Below are 11,633 nucleotides of genomic sequence, written 5' to 3' on the forward strand. Positions count from 1 at the left end.
ATAATAAAGTTTATAAATTTATAAATTAGGCATAACAGAGATGAGCAACAATGATTAGCAATCAAAGAGAGAAAATAAAACAACGAACTGTAATAAGAGTTTTTCGAATGGCTTTGGGATCATCACTAAGTAAAATAAGGGTCACTTGAACACAACCACAGCAATAACATAACAGTTGATCTGATTACCAAGAAGGCTAAGTGACTCATGGGCAGGTCGCATAGGCAGTGTGGATACGTTAGAAAAAGTGATGATCTACTTCCGTGAGGTACGGGGCAGGATGGCATGAGATTTCATCACATTACTCAGAATGGTGCACACTTAAAACTTGCAAATTGTTTGTTTTTGGAATTTTCCATTTAATACTTGCAGATCATGGTTGATTAGGGAAACTGAAACAGCAGAAAGTGCCAACTAGAAACGGGTGGAATCTATAGTTAATACATTTGTTTGTAGTTAATTACTTTTGTATCTATTTCTTCTATTAGGTTGGAATATTCTTGAGGTTAGGGATTTGTATCTCATACATCTTGATGCCTGGTTCCTAAAAGATCTCAGTAAATAGTGGTTGACTGCGTGTACATATGAAAGAAAAAATTGAGTAATGTTTCTCTAGTCCTAAAACACTCAAGCTGAAAAGGGTGAGCTGCAATAATTAGGTATTGTGAAAGTAGATTAGAATAAGGACATTTAACAACTCTGCCTATAACTCAGGCTTTGCAATGAAAAATATAAAAGCAGCCATGGAACAGCTAAATGAATATTATCCATCAGATTTGACATTTATTAAGCAACAGCAGCACGTGGGGCACTGTTGTAAACACAAACACTTTTTCCAGTGATTTTAGATTTATTTGCGCTGACTTTTTTTACTGAAAAGACTGATGCAATTTCATAGCAGATGGTAAAAGATACAGAAAGATGACTTTAGTTTTCACCGTTTATAGGCACTTCTGTAAATTAACTCCTTATGCTGGAAATCCATCATATTACTTAGACTAAACATTACAATTACATTTTTCCCCTTCTGAGCAGCAAATAGATTTCTTTAAGAATCATTCACCTTATATTTGATATTGTCAATGTTTCTATTGTATAATTGTTGAGACTATTGTTTTTTATACTTTTTAAGTAGCATGTAACAGTAGTTCTCTATTTTTCTTTTTAATACCTCAAGTGTAGTTCACTTTTCCAATATTCTAATGAGTTATGATGAAATCGCCTATCCTCTAAGTATTGTTTGGAATTAAAGCAAATCTTGACGAAGACTTTCTTTTGGGCAATGATTGCCATAAGATATTCTAAAAGATGAAAATTGTAAGAATACTGGTTAAATATTTTAAATATGAATTTTAAGAAACATCACATAAAACTATTTTCATTACCTCTAATCTACATATTTTAGCATTGTATATATATATTACTATGCACTAAATTTTAAAAAGTTTTACTGTATTGGTAACTTATTGATATAAAGTTTAAAATTTTAACATGTTCTAATTTAAAAAGCATATATATATTTCTAAATTTTCTTGTTAAATTTCTGGTTTTTAACATTTTAAAATATTTTTAGTATAATCAGTAAGACTTTAAGTAATTGAATCAGGTACTGGTTTGTTTAGAAAATTGATATATATTGGTAAAATCGTGGACTGTGTTATGGGAAAAATGTTTCTGGAGACAGGATCAAAATAAAGTGAGAGACCACTTTCATTCCTGTTTGCAGGTATATTGTCATCTGTTTTCACTGAGAAATTTAAGTTTAATTACCTAGAAGTGGGAATTTTTTATCTCCTTATGTCTATATGGCATAATATGTTTGCCAGAAACAGTGAGAGAAATATCTTTATTTTAATTGCTGCCAAAAAGAAACAAAGCCAGACACTAGCTCAAGTAGTAATGACAGATTTTGATCACTGATATATTATTGAAGCAGAGCGAAGAGGCCGGATGAACCGAACTCATCGCCTATTAGTATAAAGGTGACTGGGAACTTTAAACGGAGAATTACAAAGTAGGAAAGGAAGCAAGCAAGCAGGAGCTCAAGAGAATCAGAAAAGTGACCATTTGTAAAGATGAGTGGGTGGGAGAATTGGTCCATGTGAACTCATCTGGGTTCGCTAACTGCTGCTAATGAAGTTTAAGCACTTCCTTCACTCCATTACCCCCACACCCAGAGACGGGAGAATAGAAGCGCTATATTCAGGTTGTTGGCGGGAACAAACACTAAATTCTTTTGTCAGCCTTGAGTATTCTCGGGCAGGGACTTTAGAGGGTCTAGCATCATCCTAGGAATGCATCCTCGAGTTGTTAGAAACTATATTAGTGTTGATTTATTTACTCAGAGGCCATACTTGAACCCCAGTGTAGAAGAGGCTCAAAGGAGCCTGGCTAATGTTTGGTCAAAGAAGGAATCTTTGTTATTATCTAAAAGCTTTCCATCCCCACCGCACCCCACCCCCACTCCCGCCCTTATGCCTCACACCATATGGCAGAAAACGGTGTCCAGATTCTCCAAAGTTAACATAACTTTATCAATAAACCTTTCGATTTCTTTTTTTTTTCTTCCACTTACAAAACCATAGAATAGATGGTCTTTCTAAGGCAAGGTACCAACTTTCAAACAAATCAGCCGGGAGGTGGGGTCACAATATATTAATTTGGAGTGCTTATACTAGCTGTATAATGTATGAGATCATTTTCCCCAGATAAAAGAGGAACTGGATAGAAAACCCAATATTTGATTAGGTCAAGGGGTCAGAGATTAGTAATTAATATGTATTCCCCACGTGTGGTGATCTGCTGAACTGTGTCACTACTGGCTATTAAACAGCGATCTCAGTAACATATTCTCTTTAGACTGATGGAAGTGAGGAGGGCAGGGATAAACATGAGAGAAATAAAGGGAATCTCTTTTATATAGGTGTGTATTCTCTCCCAGGTTGAATTAGACTAGCCAATTTTCATTGATTGGCCTGGTTTGGTCTCATTTGTAAATGATCAAAATGTATATTGTTAGACTCGTCTACTCTTTCATATTATAAAGACCTTGGGTGCCCTGTCAATTTTTTATTAAAAAATCTTCTTAATATAACTTGCCCCATTTTAAGTTGAATTGAAAAGGGTGTACATTTTAAAAGATATGTGATATCCTTTCTAAGCCTGAATTTTCTGCTTTAAAGAAGTGAAAAATTATGATAATAACTCTTAAAGGGTTATTAATGTGAAGATAAATTTATATAGCACAAGAAAAATCACTGATCAGAACTTCACACATTGTAGGCAATCCATCTATGTGAATCTGCACATCCCTACTCATTCCAAACACAATTTTCAATCAGAGAAAAAAAACCCACACTATTCACATTAATAATAGTTATTTTTAAGTTTTGTGTCTAAACATCTAATAGCTGGATTACTTGTATGTCTATCATTATTAGCTATTTCTTTTTTGGGTTTTTTTTTTTTAATTAGATTTTATTTCCTGGCACAGCATGTACTTTAATTGACATAGTGTGAGAAAAAAAAACTGTGGGGGTTCTAAATGATGCTGTTTTTCTACAGAGGTTCTTCTGTGTTAGAGGAAAGACAGGTCACTTAGAGCTTAAGCGTATTTCCAGTTATCACTTTTTAAAATGATAAAATCATTCATGAGTCTCAGCTGAATGGCTGGGTCTGAACTAGGGTCCCTGAGTCTGGACTAGACTTGAATTTCAATTTGTTAATGTCCAGCCCTATAAGACTGCTACAAATTTCTGCTTAGTTCTTTAAACAATTAGCAACTTCTTTCTGCTTGATTTCTCAGCTTCTGTCCTTGGGGAATCTTAGGATTTAGCAACTATTGAGAGAACAAAATCTTTGGAATTACTTACATGTCCACATCCTTGTTGTTCAATTTCCTCCAGGGTCTTGACACCTGAATTTCATTTGGTCTCTCCATATTGATCCATAAACATTTATATATCATCTGTATGCATTGAAAACTATGAATACACATTGCTATAAGCAGTTCTAATTTAATCACCATATATTTTCTTCTAATTTTCTCTTTTCTTATTTATAATTTATTTTAACTGTATTATTTCTAGTATATGTCCTGCCTTCTTCCTTCATGCACATGCCTTCTGCACCCCCACTGAGACTTGGACACCAAGTTCTGCCATCACGGACTCTTCTGTGGACATCCTTCCTCACCTTACTTGGGTTGTCACCTCTTTCTGGGCCAAAGATCCTCTTATTTCATGCTTGGACATCTGACTTTGTCTATTTTACCTCAAAATTTTAGGACTAATCCCTAGTTCATAAAGAGGTGGGGTTAGGGAAGAAATAGGAGGGAGAGGAGAAAGAAGAGGTGAATGAACTCTTTCAATTTTAATAAAATACAAAAATTCTATTTTATTTTTCCATAAATGGGTAATACCAATCTTTTTAAATGTTGTTGAGTAATAAGAAATGAGTAACAATTCTTTTGGAAATATCTTGATGTCTTTAATTATTATGGAGGTTGAGAATCTTTTAATATTGTTTATTTTTTCTATAAAAATAATTTTTTATCTTTTTTTACTTTGTTTTTTCTTGTTGATGATTTTTATTAATTTAACAAGTATTTACTGCACAGCTATTATTTATCTTTTTTTTTAACTTTTTTTTAATTTTAGTGAAAAGAAGGGAGGCAGAGACAGATTCTTACATGCGCCCATACAAGGATCCACCCAGCAAGCCCACTATGTGGCGATGCTCAGCCCATCGGGGGTCTTTGCTCTGTTTAAACTGGAGCCATGATCAGTGCCTGGGGCCAATTCCCTTTAATTGAGCCATGGTTGCAGGAGAGGAGGAGAAGAGAGAGAGAGAAAAGTGAGAGGGGAAAGGGTGGATAAGCAGAATGGTGCTTTACCTGTGTGCCCTGACTGGGAATTGAACCCAGGATTTCCACATGCCTGGCCAATGTTCTACCACTGAGCCAATCAGCCAGGGTCCAGATATCCTTGATCTTTGATATTTCTTTTCTTTATCTTTTTCTTAATTTTTTTTTTCTCTCAGAGGTGAGAGAGAGAGAGAGTCAGAGACAGGGATAGATAGGGACAGACAGGAACAGAGAGAGATGAGAAGCATCAGTCATTAGTATTTCATTGCGACACCTTAGTTATTCATTGATTGCTTTCTCATATGTGCCTTGACCATGGGGCTACAGCAGACTGAGTAACCCCTTGCTCAAGCCAGTGACCTTGGGTCCAAGCTGGTGAGCTTTGCTCAAACAGATGAGTCCGCACTCAAGCTGGCGACTTCAGGGTCTCGAACCTGGGTCCTCTGCATCCCAGTTCGACGTCTATCCACTGAGCCACCGCCTGGTCAGGCGATCTTTGATATTTCTAAGTTGCTATTTTTTTTGAATGAACTCTTTATATGGAATGTTAGTAATGAGCTCCTCAAAGGCAACAATAAAATGTCATACAATATTATCCTGGACTCATTTTATCACATAGTGTAATGTCAGCTACCAGTATTTATTCATTAGCAACTTCTTTTAATTGTTTATTTTAGAATAATTTTTTTTTCTACGGAGACAGAGAGTCAGAGAGAGGGATAGATAGGGACAGACAGACAGGAACGGAGAGAGATGAAAAGCATCAATTATCAGTTTTTTGTTGCGACACCTTAGTTGTTCATTGATTGCTTTCTCATATGTGCTTGACCGTGAGCCTGCTCATATGAGCAGACCGAGTAACCCCTTGCTCAAGCCAGCGAATTTGGGTCCAAGCTGGTGAGCTTTTGCTCAAACTAGATGAGCCTGTGCTCAAGCTGGCAACCTCGGGGTCTCGAACCTGGATCCTTCCACATCCCAGTCCAACACTCCATCCCCTGTGCCACCGCCTGGTCAGGCTAGAATAATTATTTAACCTGAGGTCTACTGATAAGTTTCAAAACATTTCTGAACTTGAAAATATTTAGGTATGCAGAAATATGTATGTGTATATGTGTATTTTTTTTAGTAAGGGGCTAAATTTCCCATAGGAACACAATTAATGTGGTCAAAATATATTTTTATACAATTAGAGAAGATGTACTCAACAGTAATAATAAGTAAAAAATTATATATATTAGGAACTATGACTAACTTTATAAAATATTTGACATAAACTATCTTATGATCAGGCAATAATCTTTGACATCAAATTCTCATTGCATATAGACTACCAAGAAGTTTTCAATACTGTCTGGTAAGAATGCATACGTGAAATGACGTATAACCCCAAAATTATTCTTTTATTTAAAGATATGATTATTTTGCTTCTACAAGAAAACTCTATTTAAAGTAAATTAATAACATATGTATGCTTTTGCAGAGTTTGATTATAATAATCCTTAAGTTAAATATATTTTCATTAAAACAAATATCTTTGACAAGTTTAAATTGAAAAAATGAATTAAAATAGCTACCCCATAGCTCAAACTACATTTTTAAAAATTGTAAAGAACATTTTATAATAAAGGTAGCAGGGATTAACTAATTCTAAAGTATTACAATAAAAAATATAACATTTAAGTTGTAAACCATAAAATCAATATCTCTAAGAGATAGCGAGGTAATATTCTTGGGCGATTCTAAAAGCATGCTAATTGGTAATTGACTTGTGAACTATGAATTATCTGGAGTATACTATCCTACAATATAATTAGTAGCTATTAAGTATTTTTTCAATACATAACTGTCAAGTATAATAGAAATCTGCATCAATATTTTGTCATTCTGTTCCATGGTGGTATCATACAAATCCATAACAAAATACTATAAATAACTTAATCAAAGTGATAATAACATCTCAATGAGATGTTATTAAAATTATTAATCAGAATTCAGTTTGCTATCAATAATCCCCTTCTTGTGTTTTTATTTAGTGAACATTTATAAACTGTCTATATTGTTAGAAATAAGGTATGTCATATTAGGAGATCACACTACCTTGAGTGTGAGGAGATACTGTACGTTAAAACAAGAGGAAAGGGGAGGCTTGAAAAGAGTGGGTTAATGTTAAATATGTGGAAAGGAGCTGAATTCAGAATCCAAACTACATACCCATGCTAATACTCTTTTGGCTTTGTCGATATAAGAGGAAATCCTGCCAGTTAATATATTTTTGACATTCTTAAAACATATAAGTCATTTTCAAATATCATTAATCTTTCCTTTGAAAAACTAAAAGTCAATAAAATAGCATATGGTTGGGTGGATGGTAAGGTATACAGGAAGAGCTTCAACATAGCAATATTATTTTGTTTGGCTGCAGCCCTCTGCCCTAACTCCTATCACTCAAGTTCAAATCAAGCTCTGCTACCTACTAGCTATGTGACAAAGATTTATTTTATCTCCCTTTTTGTTCTTTTTCTTCTATTTACAAGTGATAAGAGGGGAGATAGAGAGACAGACTCCCACATGCGCCCTGACCGAGATCTACCCAGCAACCCCCATCTGGGGCCAATGCTCTACCCAGCTGGGGCCATGCTCATATATAAAATGGGTATGAGAATATCTTTTCTAATTTACTGAGAGAATTAAAGTATAATGCACATAAAATACCTTGCAGTGTTTGCCTTATAGTAAGCAGCCATTGCCAATGTACATATTAATATTCTAAATATAGTTCCAAATCTCCAAGACCAGAACGTTAGAATGTTAACTTTTCTGTGCTGCTACACTATCTTATGTACTCTCACAATAAATTTCTACCACCAAATGCAACATGAGCCTTCCGTGTAGCTTGCTGAAACCTGAAAGAGGTGAAATAACCCATATCTTCTCAGTGTGTTTCACACTGTAGTGAGTAGACCAATGGGCATAGATATCATAACATTGTATTGAGCTTGTAGCAAAACCAAAATATCAATATATAATTAATAAAATTTCAGTGGATTTTGGTCAGATATTGTAATTAAAACATGATCATGCTGACATCGTAATTGCTGCAATCACTAGTTATTCTTTCCCTGGGAATAGCAGAAGTTCATTTGGTATCAGTGTGGTTTGATAGCATAGACACGGTTTAAGACTTTTTAAATCAGTTGCAACTTCATGAAACAATAAAAACAAAAGTATTTCAGAGAGAAGTAATTCAAGAAGATTGTAACTACAGCATTTTGTTTAAAAGGAACGAAAAGAAAGGTCAGCATATTGACGAACAGGACATCCAGATAACATCATAATTGAAAACAGATGCACTAAGCAGAAGGCAGATTTTGGGTTTCTGTTTCCTGAACATTTATGCAATTGCCCAGTTGTGAAGTCATGTTAATGACTAGACATAAATTTTTAGTACCTTCCTTAGACATTTAGCTAATGATTGATTATAAATCACTTCGCTACCTGAAACGTAAGACCAGATCTATATTATGTTAATGAATCAGATGCTACATTGCAGATGATCAGCAAGAATAATCAGGGGCTATTAAATAACCAGGGGCTGGCAATGAACAATAGTTAGTTCAGGTAGACAAACCTAAATTTAAAACCTGGATTAGTAGAATTCTCTAGCTAAGAGAAGGTGGCTTCACTCCTTTGAAATGCAGATGCTTTTCCTATAACATTAAGAAATATTTATTATTTTTTCACAGACTGCCTCTCACAGAAAACAAGCTATGATTAGATATATGACAATATTTTATATATGACAAATATTGATAATTATTACATGAACAGTCTTTAAAAAGATAGGTTTTAAACATTTAATTATTAAAAAACTAACTTAAAAATAAATTTATTAAGATATTTATTAGGAAGGTAAAACTGGTTAAGAAAAAATTATTTTTTAATTTAACTCAACAATGGGGAACATTTTTTTTATTTTTTTGTTGCATGAGGTTTTAGAACTGTTTCTATATACGTCTGCATCGCTGATTCTAAATATGATATTCATTTTTTGGTGCATGCTCTAGTTTTTATGCAATTTTAATTTCTTTTTGTTACAGTTAATGGCATGCATTGGTTTTTAAATTAGAGTTAAAGGGCAATGACTCTTGGATTGAACATAACCACAAGACAATTAATGTTTTACAAACATCACTTTTACATAATTGTAGTTGTTTTTAAATGTAAAAAATTAATATCTGATAAAAACACCTTCTTATTTTGTTTTAAGATTGAATTATGGCTTCTTTGAGTAGGCGTAAATGTAAGAATAGTCCTGACACCTTCTGTTATATATGTGGCTGTTACACACTTCAACGTCGAAGGCGCAATATTTCATCATTTGTGACATGTGCGTATATTGCCTATATTTAAGTTCCCTTTGGTGATCAAGACAAGAATCGGGTTCCTCATATTGTGTTCATAATTGTGAGGAAATGCTTTGTGACTGGACAAAAGGAAAACGCAAAGGAATGCCTTTTGGTATTCTCATGGTTTGGCGTGAACCTAAGGACCACAGCAGTGACTGTTATTTCTGTCTGATCCATACAAAGGGCATCAGCAAGAAAAAACGGCATATGATTGCATATTCTTTTCTTTTTTTTTTTCTTTTTTTAAAAATTTATTTATTAAATTTAATGCAGTGACATTGATAAATCAGGGTACATATGTTGAAAGAAAACATCTCTAGATTATTTTGACATTTGATTGTGCTGTGTACCCCTCCTCCAAAGTTAAATTGTCTTCTGTCACCTTCTATCTGGTTTTCTTCTGCCCCTCCCCTCCCCCAACCCCTCTCTCCTTCTTCGCCCCCTCCCCCCTCCCCCCACCCCCACCCCTGTTGCCATCACATTCTTGTTCATGTCTCTGAGTCTCATTTTTATGTCCCTTCTATGTATGGATTCATATAGTTCTTAGTTTTTTTTCTGATTTACTTATTTCACTCGGTATAATGTTATCAAGGTCCATCCATGTTATTGTAAATGATCCAATGTCATCATTTCTTATGGCTGAGTAGTATTCCATAGTATATATATACCAAAGCTTTTTAAGCCACTCGTCCTCTGACGGACACTTGAGCTGTTTCCAGATCTACGCTATTGTAAACAATGCTGCCACAAACATGGGGGTGCATTTCTCCTTTTGGAGCCGTTCTATGGTGTCCTTGGGGTATATTCCTAAAAGTGGGATAGCTGGATCAAAAGGCAGTTCGATTTTCAGTTTTTTGAGGAATCTCCATAGTTTTCCACAGTGGCTGCACCAGTCTGCATTCCCACCAGCAGTGCAGGAGGGTTCCCTTTTCTCCACATCCTCGCCAGCACTTACTCTGTGTTGTTTTGTTGATGAGTGCCATTCTGGCTGGTGTGAGGTGATATCTCATTGTGGTTTTAATTTGCATTTCTCTAATGATTAGTGATGTTGAGCATTTTTTCATATGCCTATTGGCCATCTGTATGTCCTCTTTGGAGAAGTGTCTATTCATCTCTTTTGCCCATTTTTGGATTGGATTGTTTGTCTTCCTGGTGTTGAGATTTACAAGTTCTTTATAAATTTTGGTTATTAACCCCTTATCAGACATATTGTCAAATATGTTCTCCCATTGTGTAGTTTGTCTTTTTATTCTGTTCTTATTGTCTTTAGCTGTGCAAAAGCTTTTTAGTTTGATATAGTCCCATTTGTTTATTCTGTCTTTTATTTCACTTCCCTGTGGAGATAAATCAGCAAATATATTGCTCCGAGAGATGTAGGAGAGCTTACTGCCTATGTTTTCTTCTAAGATGCTTATGGTTTCACGGCCTACATTTAAGTCTTTTATCCATTTTGAGTTTATTTTTGTTAGAGGTGTAAGCTGGTGATCTAATTTAATTTTTTTGCAGGTAGCTGTCCAATTTTCCCAACACCATTTGTTAAAGAGGCTGTCTTTACTCCATTGTATTTTCTTACCTCCTTTGTCAAATATCAGTTGCCCATAGAACTGTGGGTTTATTTCTGGGTTCTCTGTTCTGTTCCATTGATCTATATGCCTGTTCTTATGCCAGTACCAGGCTGAGTACAATGGCCTTGTAGTATAACTTGATATCAGGAAGTGTGATACTTCCCACTTTATTCTTCTTTTTTAAGATTGCTGAGGCTATTTGTGTTCTCTTTTGGATCCATATAAATTTTTGGAATATATGGTCTATATCTTTGAAGTATGTCATTGGTATTTTAATTGGTATTGCATTGAATTTATAGATTGCTTTGGGTAAAATAGACATTTTAATGATGTTTATTCTTCCTAACCATGAGCACGGTATATGCTTCCACTTGTTTGTATCTTCCTTGATTTCTTTTATCAATGCTTTGTAATTTTCCGAGTACAAGTCTTTAGTCTCCTTGGTTAAGTTTACTGCTAGGTACTTTATTTTTTTTATTGTAATTGTGAAGGGGATTGTTTCCTTAATTTCTCTTTCTGACTGTTCATTGTGGGTGTATAAAAATGCCTCTGATTTCTGAGTATTGATTTTATATCCTGCCACTTTGCTGAATTCATTTATCAGGTCCAGTAGCTTTTTGACTGAAACTTTAGGGTTTTCTATATACAATATCATATTATCTGCAAATAATGATAGTTTTACTTCTTCTTTTCCAACTTGAATGCCTTTTATTTCTTCTTCTTGTCTGATTGCTGTGGCTAGGACTTCCAGGACTATGTTAAATAAGAGTGGTGAAAGGGGGCACCCCTGCCTTGTTC

Source organism: Saccopteryx leptura, chromosome 6 (genome assembly GCF_036850995.1).
Source record: "Saccopteryx leptura isolate mSacLep1 chromosome 6, mSacLep1_pri_phased_curated, whole genome shotgun sequence".
NCBI lineage: Eukaryota > Metazoa > Chordata > Mammalia > Chiroptera > Emballonuridae > Saccopteryx > Saccopteryx leptura.